General features: G+C 42.6%; 1 protein-coding gene across 2 annotated transcripts in view; it reads left to right on the forward strand.

Annotated features, from left to right (window-relative positions):
- Nucleotides 1-2,904: 2,904 nt before the first annotated feature.
- lingo1a (leucine rich repeat and Ig domain containing 1a) overlaps nucleotides 2,905-12,003 on the forward strand; it is a 128,354-nt gene continuing 119,255 nt past the window's right edge. For both annotated transcript variants that reach the window (XM_034588447.1, XM_034588448.1), the window contains exon 1: nucleotides 2,905-3,299. The gene's annotated coding sequence lies outside the window, so the exon portion shown is untranslated. The remainder of the gene's footprint in view (nucleotides 3,300-12,003) is intronic.

Below are 12,003 nucleotides of genomic sequence, written 5' to 3' on the forward strand. Positions count from 1 at the left end.
TGACTTGGCGCGGCAGAAACGTTGAAATGGTGCTATCTGTTGTGGATAGATCGCACAGACAGTCAGACGGACGGCTTGATTTTCATGCAAGACAGAAAAGTAATAAGACAGCCATGAAGTGAGAGACGCACAAACAACTGCTGGGTATTATGAAAGCACTCTGTCTTGGCTGCTACAGGCTTCCATGTGTATGTGCCGTGTTTAGTAGTGGCACTGGGAAAAAAGGGCTCCCAGAAAAGCACTGTGTAATTAGACTTTTTTAAATTGGTCTTTGTACATTTAATATATATGTATTTGACTTAAATCAAAGAGAACACCACGCACAGCAGTATATTCATCTTGAACAAAGCACTGAAACAGACACAAGTGACGGGGAGTGGATTTCTCAGAAGGTGCTGTTCATCAAGCCCCATGAAAATCTGCGTAAAACCTGTTGGAGCCTGCTCCTTCGCAGATAGAGCTGTGTAAAGGACAGACATCTTCATCTTATTAGTCAAACCAAACCTCCTCAACCACAGAAGGGCTATCGCCCACAACCATGGCTCCAGTGAGGAGCGAGATATCCTCAGAGCTCTACCCACCAGCCTCCCATCCAACCACCGCTGATTCCTAATCCTGTCTGTAAGCTGATCGCAGTGGGGTGTCCTGACCGCTTATGCCACCCATACTCTTAACCCCTGCCTGGAAGTGTACGCTGATTTAGAGCATGAATCAGCGGTGTAGGATTATATCGGGTGAGTCATGTCGGCCCAGGGATGCCCACTGTGCTTTTCAAAAGGAAGTGTTGGCGGAAAGACTTGCCAATATATGTAGTCAGTTGGACGATGCTGGAGGACAAGTTGTTGTCAGGGTAATGACCAGAGGATGAATCTATCAGGTCCAATTTAACTTTCACTAAATGTCCAAATCCAAAACTAAATCAATGCATAAGTATAATGAAATAATTATTAATGCTGTTTTCCCCTATAAGTCATACATTGGTTTTAACGTGTTACTTGGGTAACAGTTTTTGTTTTTTTTCAATAACAGTGCTAGACAGATACATTCAAATCAGTTCTGGTGCCTAAATGGGGCCAGAACCAGTATTTTTTTCTTTAAAAAGCACATTAGTGTTAAGATGAGGTGTGGAGGTCCACCCAAAATGCAGAAGCAAGGTAAACGAGAAGTGCCCTTTAATTATGGCGAAGGTACTTAGAGCAAACAAAACGGGGTTCAAAAAACAAAGTCCAAAGAAAAGAAAAGACTGCAAAAAACGTACAGGGAAACACAATGGCGAGTTAAGAAGACAAAGTGATAAAGGGAAGCACAGAGACTTATATACACAAGGGAGGCAGGGCTGATTGAACACAGGTGAAACACATGAGCAACAGTTGCAGATGATCACAAGGGGCGGGGAAACAGGACAAAGGCAGGAAATAAAGCTCCTGACACGCAAAGGAACATAATTTCAAAATAAAACAGGAGAGCTCAGGAGGAAACAACTGAACACAAACCTTAACACAAGGAAACACAGGTAAAAGTTAATAAACCAAAAGAGTCAACAATCAAAAGTGTACATCAAAAATCCCCAATACTTTTAAAAATCTTAGAGTTTAGTGTCATGAGAAGAATGACAAAAAATGATTCGAGCAGATTTATTTAAATCCCAAGGGAAATTGGAAGTTGACATCTGACATATTAACTGTTAACAGTTTTAAATACTTAATTCAAATATATAAATATGAAGAAATTCTAAACTCTAAACATGTTCAAATAACAAAATCACATAATGAATAAAATCTAAATAACTTAACATGAAATAATAGTTACAGTGCTCATTCTACAATTTAAGACAATAAGTCCTCAATTCATTTGTCATTGCTGCTCCCTTCATCTCTATTAGACATATTCTTATGTATAAATACTTTAGACACTGACACACTTTTACATTATGTTACAAACTGTTTCTTCGCAGCCACACCTTTGACCGGTTAGCTTTAGACATTTTGTTGTTGTGTCAGAGCCATGTAGAGAGTGTGTTGTTATTAAAAGTTATGTTAACTAAGCATGTGTGGTGATGTTTATGTTGCCTGTAAGCAGGGAAACTATTTCAGTGCATTGCTCCATCACCGAAATGCATAGTGATTCGGTCCGGATGGTACTAGCCATGTAGGAACTTTACCAAACCCCGACGAAGCCATTGAAGTAATATTATGCTTGGATGTTAACATTTCAGTGTTGCATATTTCTGAACCAGTCATCCAGAGAGATTAGATTGCTTTCATGTCATTTACTCCCTTCAGCATATATCAGATTGTGGCCATGACTCGTCACTAAGTTTGTATTCATGTGACTGCGATATGATGGAGATACTGGCCAATTGTTGGATGCCACTGTCTGACGAGGTACTGTGATGGTTGTTTGCAAAGTTGAATTGCAGCCATTGATATCCCATCTGACTCAGGGTATGTTTAGATGCTGGCTATTTGCCCAGTGCATCAACCGCCTCCCTCTCTCATCCCTCTCAGCCATCTTCCCAGCGTGATTATCTGCTCAGCTTTGTGCACAAGAAAAGCACATTACTCAGCGCTCTGACGCACAAACAGATCTGAGTGTTACAGCTTCCATGTTTTTGTGTTTTTTTTCTTCCATCCCTAAGTTTAGCTTAGCAGCGTCGGCAACACGCTTGTCTTTTCAGATGAAGACGGGCTGAAAGGCATTTATTAACTCCACGTGTGACATTTGAGCAGATCACACTGCAGTTCAGACTGAAATAAGGAAGGATGGAGAGACACTCTCTCCCTCCTCCCCTCCCCTCTCTCAATCTCTCATCACACACTGCAGCTCCTCCCTCCACCTTGCCCTTCTCCACATCCCCTCCCTTTCACTGTCTCCCTCTCTCTCTCTCTCTCTCTCTTCCTCTCCGTCTCCATCCCTCCTTCTCTCTCCCTCAATTCGTCCTAGGTGAGACTAACAGAGGATACACCCTCACCATGTGTGTGCGTAAACGTGTGCGAATTGCCGTGTGAACCGCATGTGTCAGTGAGCGCGTCTTTGTGCACACACGTGGCTCGGCGAGCTGACGGCAAGGACTCGTGAAGAGCTCTGGACTTGGATATCAGATCCTTCTCCTCATGTAAATTTGTCCCATTTTTTAAACAACACTCCAAAAAAATCCTCCCATTAAAGACTCTCATTTTCCTCCTCTCGGGGCAGCATCTCGATGGAATCTTCAATCCTTTCCACAGTATCTTGGATTTAATGAGTAGCCACCGAGGAATCAAGCAGACAATTTCTGAATCCCCCTTGTTACAGCTCCGGTAAGGACTCTCTCATGTCTCCTTCTCCCTCTCTAACCCCTCTAACCGCTCTCTTTCTTGCATATCCATCTCCTTTTTCTTGCACTTCCTGCCTGATTTACTTCTCATAACATATTGACAGGTGCCAGCAGTACACATTATGGGATAGGGGAGCAGTTAAATGAAGCAGAGCAAGCTATTTAGGACACGGATAGGGGGAGAAAATGAGGATGGGCTGACTGGGGAGCAGGAGAGAGAGCGTGCAGGGAGAGAAGCAGGGAATAGAAATGTGTGCCGACACCAGCAGTGTTGCTCATGCTGTCAGAGGCTGGAGGGAAAAATGCTCCACTTGGTACTTGCCATTGATCTGCTGTTATTTTCAGCTCACGTCCCCCAGAGACAACTTTGCATGGTCTACCTGACAGGGATAGTGTAGGTCTATTGGTTTTAGTCATGTGTGAACGCTGACAGGGAGCGACTTTGTCATAACAGGGAAGTAAATGTCGGTGTGCGGGATTTGACATGCATTTGGGTATTTGCTTGTGTGTGTGTGTGTTGCCTTCTGTTCACAGCATGGGAGGAGGGCATGAGGAGACGTGGATTTGAGCAGAATGTGTGTGTGTGTGTGTGTGTGTGTGATGTTGGAGGTGTTTGATGCGACAAGATGGGGCTTGTTCCTTCAGATGCTCCTGTGCATTCACATACTGTCATAGAGACCCCATTGGCTTCAGCGGGGGGGGGGGCAACTGGTAGTGTCCCGCCAGGTTTATTGGCCTTTTAGCAACAGCTCTGATGCTCAAGAATTGTCTCATTAAATCATTTGAATAATTTGTGTCATACTTAATGTATTTGCATTATTTTCTCTTTTTTTGCCCTATGAATTTGTATATAATGCTAATCACATATTGATGAAGATCCCATGTTTGTTTCTTTCTCTCAGTTGAAGGCATGAGCCAAACTTGACGTTGCTATTTTGGTCCGCCGTGCATGTTGAATGAGCCTCTTCCCTTTTATCTTCAGTGTTGGCTTGTTATTAATTCTCTGCTCATCTCTCTCTCTCGCTCGTCTCTAGCAGCTCTACAGGGAGAGGAGTAAAGAGAGATTGGTGGAAGGGGAGACACTGAGACATTTTCAGAATAACAACAGAACAAGGGAGAAAGAAAAAGGCTGGTAGAGAAAGCAGTGAAGAGATCAGGGCCAGCGGAAGGTGAAGTGGGAGAAGGGTGCAGAAGGGATACGGCAGGGAAAAGATTGACAGGAGGCCAAGAGGGGCAAAGAAGACTGAGAGTGTGTGTGCTAACAAAAGCTTTTAGGCAAAACAAATCTCTTCTGAGGCTCATGCTTTTGGTAGGGGGTTCAGTTTACACACACACACACACACACACACACACACACACACACACACACACACCGGAGCTCACCATAGGAGTTTTCCTATGATAGGTAGTTCCGGGGCCTGCCTCTCACACATGCCTGGCTGCATTTCCTGTAAAAGGACATCAATATTTATCACATTTCCCATTTCAGAGTAGAAACTATGATAACAGCGGGGGATGGAAGAATAATAAAAGATAAATCAAATTATCCCACCTTGTGTAGACCTCCTGCTTCTGTTTCATTTATAATTCCTCTCCAGCACTTAGCCAGGGTCAGCTGATACTGTTGCACGTTGAAACACAGGTGCAACCACAGTGGCTCGTGTTTCCCACCGGTCGTGGAGCGCTTAGTCATATTGCAAATGTAAATGACATGTTAATGTGAAACCTATACAGGCAGATTGTATGTATTGAATATTTTTTTTCTCATTAGCGTCTCACTTCTTTATTGGTGTAAGCAACCGAGCTGAAAAGGCCTGATGCATTATTAATATGTTTTTAAGGGTTTAAACATAAACAATGTGGATCTGACTTTACTTAGTGAAGCTTTTATGAGGGTTTTAGTGCAGATCGAGATTGAACCAGGATGGTATCCCAGGATACATTGCTGTTAAATTCAGAGCTGGTGCATTCTATTTTGAACTAGAGGTATTCTGCCAATTGATTAGTACATTTGTTAACTATGAAGTGATATCTCCCTCTCAGCACATCCTCTGCACACACACACACACACACACTCAGGATGTGGTACCGTCTGGCTACCAGGAGTAGTTTCTACACTAATCGGCTGCTGTAAAAACTTGTCATGCGGTGGGTGACTTGCATCCAAGAGTGACTCACGGTGCCCATGAACACTCCTCCACCCACAGCCGGCAAGCGCTGATATTGCCCATCACCAAATGAGAGGCTAACCACTCATTCTTCTTCTCAACTCCCAAGGCAATTATTCTCAAGGCCATTATATCAAGTAATGGTTATTACCAACGTGGTTTCGTGATTCACCATGATGCATGAAATGAAGCTGGCAAATTTGTTCCAGCGATTCTCAGCTAATGGCGTCCATGGTGGTGGACTCGCACGGTGACGTTATGCAGATGTGAGCTTCTCATCCCAGTGCACTCTGAGGCCAGACACCAACACATATAAGAGATGAATGCGAAAAATCTGTTCACAGTTCCTTTCACTGATTTGCTCATCGTCTTCCTCGTACAAATACTCCTTAAAAGCAGCGTATGACTAAGGCTTCGTCCCTGAATGTAAAACTCTCTTACTCACTGTGATAGTTGGAACTAAAGTGAAATAATAATTGTAAATGGATACAAATCGTTGATAAACTTTTTTTTCCCAACGTGCAACATTATTAACAAAAGGATCAGAAACAGTTGAATCGTCTCATCGGTTACGAGTGTAAGCTCCCGGCCTTGCTTGTGTTTCTTGAAGATAGTTCACCTCTCATTCAACATGCTTCTTCAACCTTGAGGAACCCATCCAGCCAATAAGAAAGCCCCCAGTCTTATTTGGTTTTGTGCAACTAAACCAGACCAAAAAAATATCAGAATTTAAGCTGCCAAGGATTTCAAATTATAATTTTTTGTAAAATAAAAAAGGGGACTTTTGGTGAGTAGCACTCATCTACTTTTATTGCAAAGATCCTTTTTCTTTTCAAAGCTAACACCTTTTATTATCTGACAAGAATAATAATCTGCCTCAGATGCCACAAATGAGCAAGGCAACCCACTCGACAGACATGAATTCATGGACTCGCTTTCGGGTTTTTGTCAAATCCAAATGCAGTATGCAGTAGTTGGGGGGTTAAGGATGTAACTCAGCAATCTAAATTGTATAAATTGGAAATCATAAATAATTCAGGTACAGCTTTTAATCCTCCATTTGGAGAATTACTAGGCCAACACAAAAGAGATTCATATATGGTACAGTCTCAGGGAGATTCACCGCTCCCTGACCTTTGGTGTTTTCTGTTGTTTTGCAAAATCAAATCAAACGGCTCCTCTCATGCCCTATTTTTTATTTGAGGTGGATTATCACCATATACCTCAATGTGCAGATTACATGTTACTCAGATATTTGTGTTGTTCTTCATAATTAGAAAGAGCACAAACCACTAAATTAAAACCTACTACTAGATTTTGACACCACTGATTTGATTCGAGGGTTTTTGTCACTTCACACCAGGATTTTCAGAACCCAAGAGGAATTCTACAGTAACAAGACATATTGACATATTGTATTTGATACAGATTTGTCAATATGGATAAAGTCAATATATTTGATGTCACAGATTTACCAAAACTAATTCACATTGTCATCCACCCTGAGTTTCCAACTTATGGTTCTACATACAGGCCATTTATACCTAATAATTCCAGAAATCTCTGTCTGTCTGTCAGTGGGACGAAAATCTCGAGAGCCGTTCATCTTATCTGCTTCACATTTGGCATGTGAATTGTTAAGGGCCCAAGGAGGTTAAATTTGGTGTGCAATATGTTCAATAATTATAAACTTTGAATAAACAGGTCACCAGCGGTCTATAGCGGGGGGGTGCCCGGGGCTCATCACCATGACATCATCCATCATGACAACAGCATGTTCACAACTACGGGCGCATTGGCTGATTCTCTAGCTCGGGTTCTGTGTTCTGAGTCGAGCTTCACTAAACTTTGAATAAACAGGTCAACACCTCTTTGTGCAGCAGCGGTGGTGCAGCTTCAGGGTTCTGTGGACTGAGTCCCACAGCCACACTTTACTTTGCAGCAGCTTAATTACCGCAGGTCACGTGCACAGTTTCAGGAAGAAATCCGCAACCAGCATCACCACAGGCCAAACAAACAGCCTATTCCAAACAGGCAGGTTTAGAACTGGACATAAAATATGTGAAGCCCATGGTTATTTCTCCCCTCACCTCGCTGCAATGATCTTCTAGTGGGGCTCCCTTCATGTGCTGTGACATCCTTAAAGATGATACAGAGCACTATGACTAAAACAGACCCCACATGCTACACATGGCCAAATCAAATTTGAGGCGCTAATACTTCCCCCCCTAAGCTACTTCTTAGTCTGCGTCCATCTATTTCAACTCAGTCATTTGGGCGTGAAAACTTGTCACTTTTGTGAGCACCTCTTCTCCTCACACCCTAATATGCCTAACTAGTACTTACTGTGCACATTTGGCTGCACTTGGTCTTATTGAGTGGATTTAGCCTCTTTAGTCACACCTACTTCAAGTTCTCCTACTGTACTGAAGCTTTACTGCCATCCCTCACAAATAGGTCACTTTTGATGAATGAGTAAAATTTTTAATATGTATTCATTTTTCTACAGCATGAGTCGATAACCACAAAATGGACAAACCTGTTTCAATCTATGACACAATAATAAGGTTGAATGTAGTTATTGATAATTAAATTAGATCTCCCCTCAGTGAAGTCAGGCCTCTGCTTACAAAGAATGCCCGTTTTACAGTAATGACGAGAACACAACACACTGCCGATGGCATTGATCATAAGGTGCAGAGAGCATCTGGAAAAGGCATTTTGATGCTTGTGAATAATAAATGTCTCTACTCGCAGTTCTGTATTTACACCTACAAAATGGAGGTAGATGAGCCACCACTGCTTGTGTTCATTAGAATCACGCTGAGAAACGTATGCATCGTCTCTCCTCCCCCTGCGTCACACAGTGAAATACAATTTTTGATACAAAACCTCAGCCGAGTACAACTGCATCAAACGGACACTGAGATACGGAGCCCTCCATCGGCTAGAGTATTTTCTGTCTTGTCCCAAATAGGTGGCCTTACTGTGTTAAATCACCTTTCAGTCTCAATTTACAAGGTCTCTGGCATTTCATCCCACCTGTTCTGTTGAAATTGTTTGTGCCAGCCCATTACTGACAGCACGATGAATGGACAAACAATACTTCGAGGTTGAGGCCCAATAGATTCCCTCTGATTGCTGGCACACGTAGAGCGAGCTGCCTTGTGAAATTGAGGAGGAGGTCAAATTGGACAAATCCCAAATGTTCATCCAGATGCTTCCGGGGGGTTTTATTTTTTGAAGAAGAAGAATCTAAATGAAAAAAGTTTGTGTGAGGTTTTAAGCTGCAGCTATTCCACGTGTTCCACGTGGAAACCTGCTTGATATTCATGGTAAATCAGTGTTTTGCTTTGAAATACAGCAATTGCAACAAACCCGTGTTTGACAATACTTGGGTTAATAACACACTGAAAGAGATTAATGCAGAAACCATAATTACCACACATGTAATTTTGTTTTAATTCCATGTTTTCTCCACCACAGTGCTCAGCTTAACCTGCCATCAATTTACAAAAAGCATGGGACAAAATTTCAGAGCCGCTTTCTCAGACCTCTTTTTAAACAGTGGAGCACCAGAGGTCTCCATACCTGTTTGACAGTATAATGTGCCACTTGATCTGGTATCAAAATGTGGTTCAGGATCTTTTCCATAGTCTCAACAAGCTAATTGTTTGAAATGGTTCGTGAAAAAAACTGATTTCAATTGCACTAACCCTAACCTTAACCTAACCACAGTTCACATCTTACCACTAACCAGGACCTTAGGAATTAAGTTTGCGTCAATATGACCAGGCTTTTGTCCCCATTAGGACTACTGGTCCTGTCAAGGTCAGGGTTTATGATGGATAAGGGGGGGAAAAGGAGTACACACACACACACCCACACACACACACAGACATACACTCGACCCTCTGTATGTTATTTTTATGGTGCTGTGAATAATTAGGGCAAATCCTGGTTTATTATGCAATTTTCAAAAGCTGTTAGTCTTGCAGCTAGTTTGAAAATTTGATTTAAAAAATATATACATATTTAAACCATGAAAATAATCTTTCTTTGTTACTGATTAATTCTAGGCTCCGAAAAGCTAGTCTATTACATAAGCACAGCTGGGTGAGAGGGGCCTCTACCACAACACGGCCCCTGGATCATTTCCCAGTCTTTCCTCTACTGAAATTTCCGATGTGATCAGCGCCAGTTGAGAGTTAAAACACAGGCTAAAGCGAAAGCTGCCAATATCTCAAATTATTACGGATGATGCACCCAGAGGTCTATTTTTGGGTGAACACAGCATCTGTGAAAAGCTAAGTCAATATTTTCACGTCGAGGCAAGAGCAGGCATTGTAGGTGACGTGTGGAAGATTAGAACACGCATCATTTTCACCACAGCAAGTCCAGCAAGGGCCTGACAAATTGATGCTGTTAATTTAAAAATCATGCAAAAGAATGTAGTTGTCAAAAAATGTGTGTTTTCACTCGAATTCTCAAATGAGCATGTGTCTTAGCTTGTTATCAAGCAGCTGAGCCTTTAGTGGGTGATCTGCTGTGGGAGACAAGGGAGGTCTGAGCATCGTCTCCTCTCACAAGCAAAAGCATTTGCAAATTGGTAATATTACTAAGAGACCCATGCTGATAACCTCAAAACGATCAAACCATCTCATTGAATTCACTGAATTCAGAGATAGAGAAAGGCAGTCATGGCGAGCCGTGGTAACAAGTCTTATGGGGTAATGACGAAAGGGGGCCAGGGGGCCGCCTGGCTGTTCACACGGGACGAGCATTTCTCCGCTGGTCAGCCCGCGATTCACTCACATGTGGCATTTGTCTGGATCGTTGGGACTGGGAGGCTGCAGCAGCTGCTCGGGAGCGACCGCTCGCTCTCCCATGCGTGAGCTGGAATTTGTGTCAACGCCACACAGCCAGCAGTGTGGAAGACTTCCGCAGTGTTCAGCACTACTGTAACACTGGCACAAACACACAGAGCCCCCCCACTCGTTACGCCGGGTTTACACCGGACGCAGCGAGGCTGCGAGGCAGCGCAGCGCCGTTCTCAAGCGCGCAGCCGCCTGGCTGTTCACACGGGACGTGCATTTCTCCGCGCTGGTCAGCCCGCGATTCTGCTTTCTCCGCTTGTTGTTGTACCCGTTGAATGTCGGGGTTCGGGGGTAAATGATGGTCTTCATAGCCCCCCCCCCCCCCCCTCTCTTTCTCTCTCTGTCTGTCTGCTTGTGTGCTTGTAGTGGATGGGCAGAGGGGGACATTTAATTATGTGATTGGGAAAATTAAAACTCCAGGACAACAGAAGGGGAATACAAAGTATGGGATGCATATTTGATAATTTATATCATATAAAATATGTAATTTATATCGTTTAAAATCATGGGGGGAGAGGGAGCTGGCTCATTAGCATTTAAAGGAACAGGCACTCAAAACAGGTCACTCTGTCGAGGGCTGTTTTATACAGGGTAAAAAGGGTGCTGTTTTAAATGATCCTTGTGGTATTTTGACCAAAGTATGTTACAGACATTTCATTAAGACCCCAAGGAACCATATCAACTTGTGGTAAAATGGGCATGCTATGTCCCCTTTAACCAAAAATAATTAAATATCATCTTTTTTTTTATCCATTTTTTATCTATAGATGAGAACATGCAGGTGCTCTACCAACAGGGTTTGCTGCAGCACCCTCTGCACGCATATTTCTCGTGGCCTTGGTCATGACTGATCCTGATGGTTTGAGCATTATTGAACATGCAGTTGTGTAAAAGATGACCCAAAACACATTTCACACCAAAGCAGAGCTCAAGTTGATATTCCGCAGAAAACATGCTAATGTGACAGATATAAAAAATGCTGTTGTGGTGATGTGCATTTAAACAAGGTTCAGGCATTCCAGGGTTTTTATGTAAGAGAAAAAAAAGCTTTTTACCTCGGTTTGTCCTCACCGAATATCCCTCATCATTGGAATTCTAGTCAGTGCTGTGCTCTTCTTCTCTTCTTGGTTATTTCTTTGCCTCTTGGTACATGGCAGTCTCTTTCAGTAAAGTACTCTTCAGATTTAAAGAAATAAACAAACATCCTTTCACATCAATGATAATGAGCACGTCAGAGAGGATCCTTTTTTTGAAATGAAGGGAAACAGGGCTTTAGGCTTGTGTCTTTCACTTGGTTTATTTGCTGAATCCTGTTGATTATCCAGACAAATGCACCATGCTATTTTTTATTTATGTTGGAAAATTAGTTGTTGGCATGTTTTTGTGTTTTGTATTGTCTGCAGTTTGTCAACACTGGGTTTGTGGCCCTGTGTGTGGCCACTTGATGAGCAGTGTCCCAGAGACTGGTGTGTTATTGTTTCATTGATTACATTTGAAATTGTGATTTGCCATGATGACCAGAAAAGTCCTCAGTTGCCAGCCACAAAGCCACCACGAAGCCAAGGATGTTATAATATCTGTTGTCTGCAAACTTTGCCCTTTGTTTTCAGATCACTATATATTTGATGGTTAAGCATCAACT

This window comes from Hippoglossus hippoglossus, chromosome 6 (assembly GCF_009819705.1).
Source record: "Hippoglossus hippoglossus isolate fHipHip1 chromosome 6, fHipHip1.pri, whole genome shotgun sequence".
Classification (NCBI taxonomy): domain Eukaryota; kingdom Metazoa; phylum Chordata; class Actinopteri; order Pleuronectiformes; family Pleuronectidae; genus Hippoglossus; species Hippoglossus hippoglossus.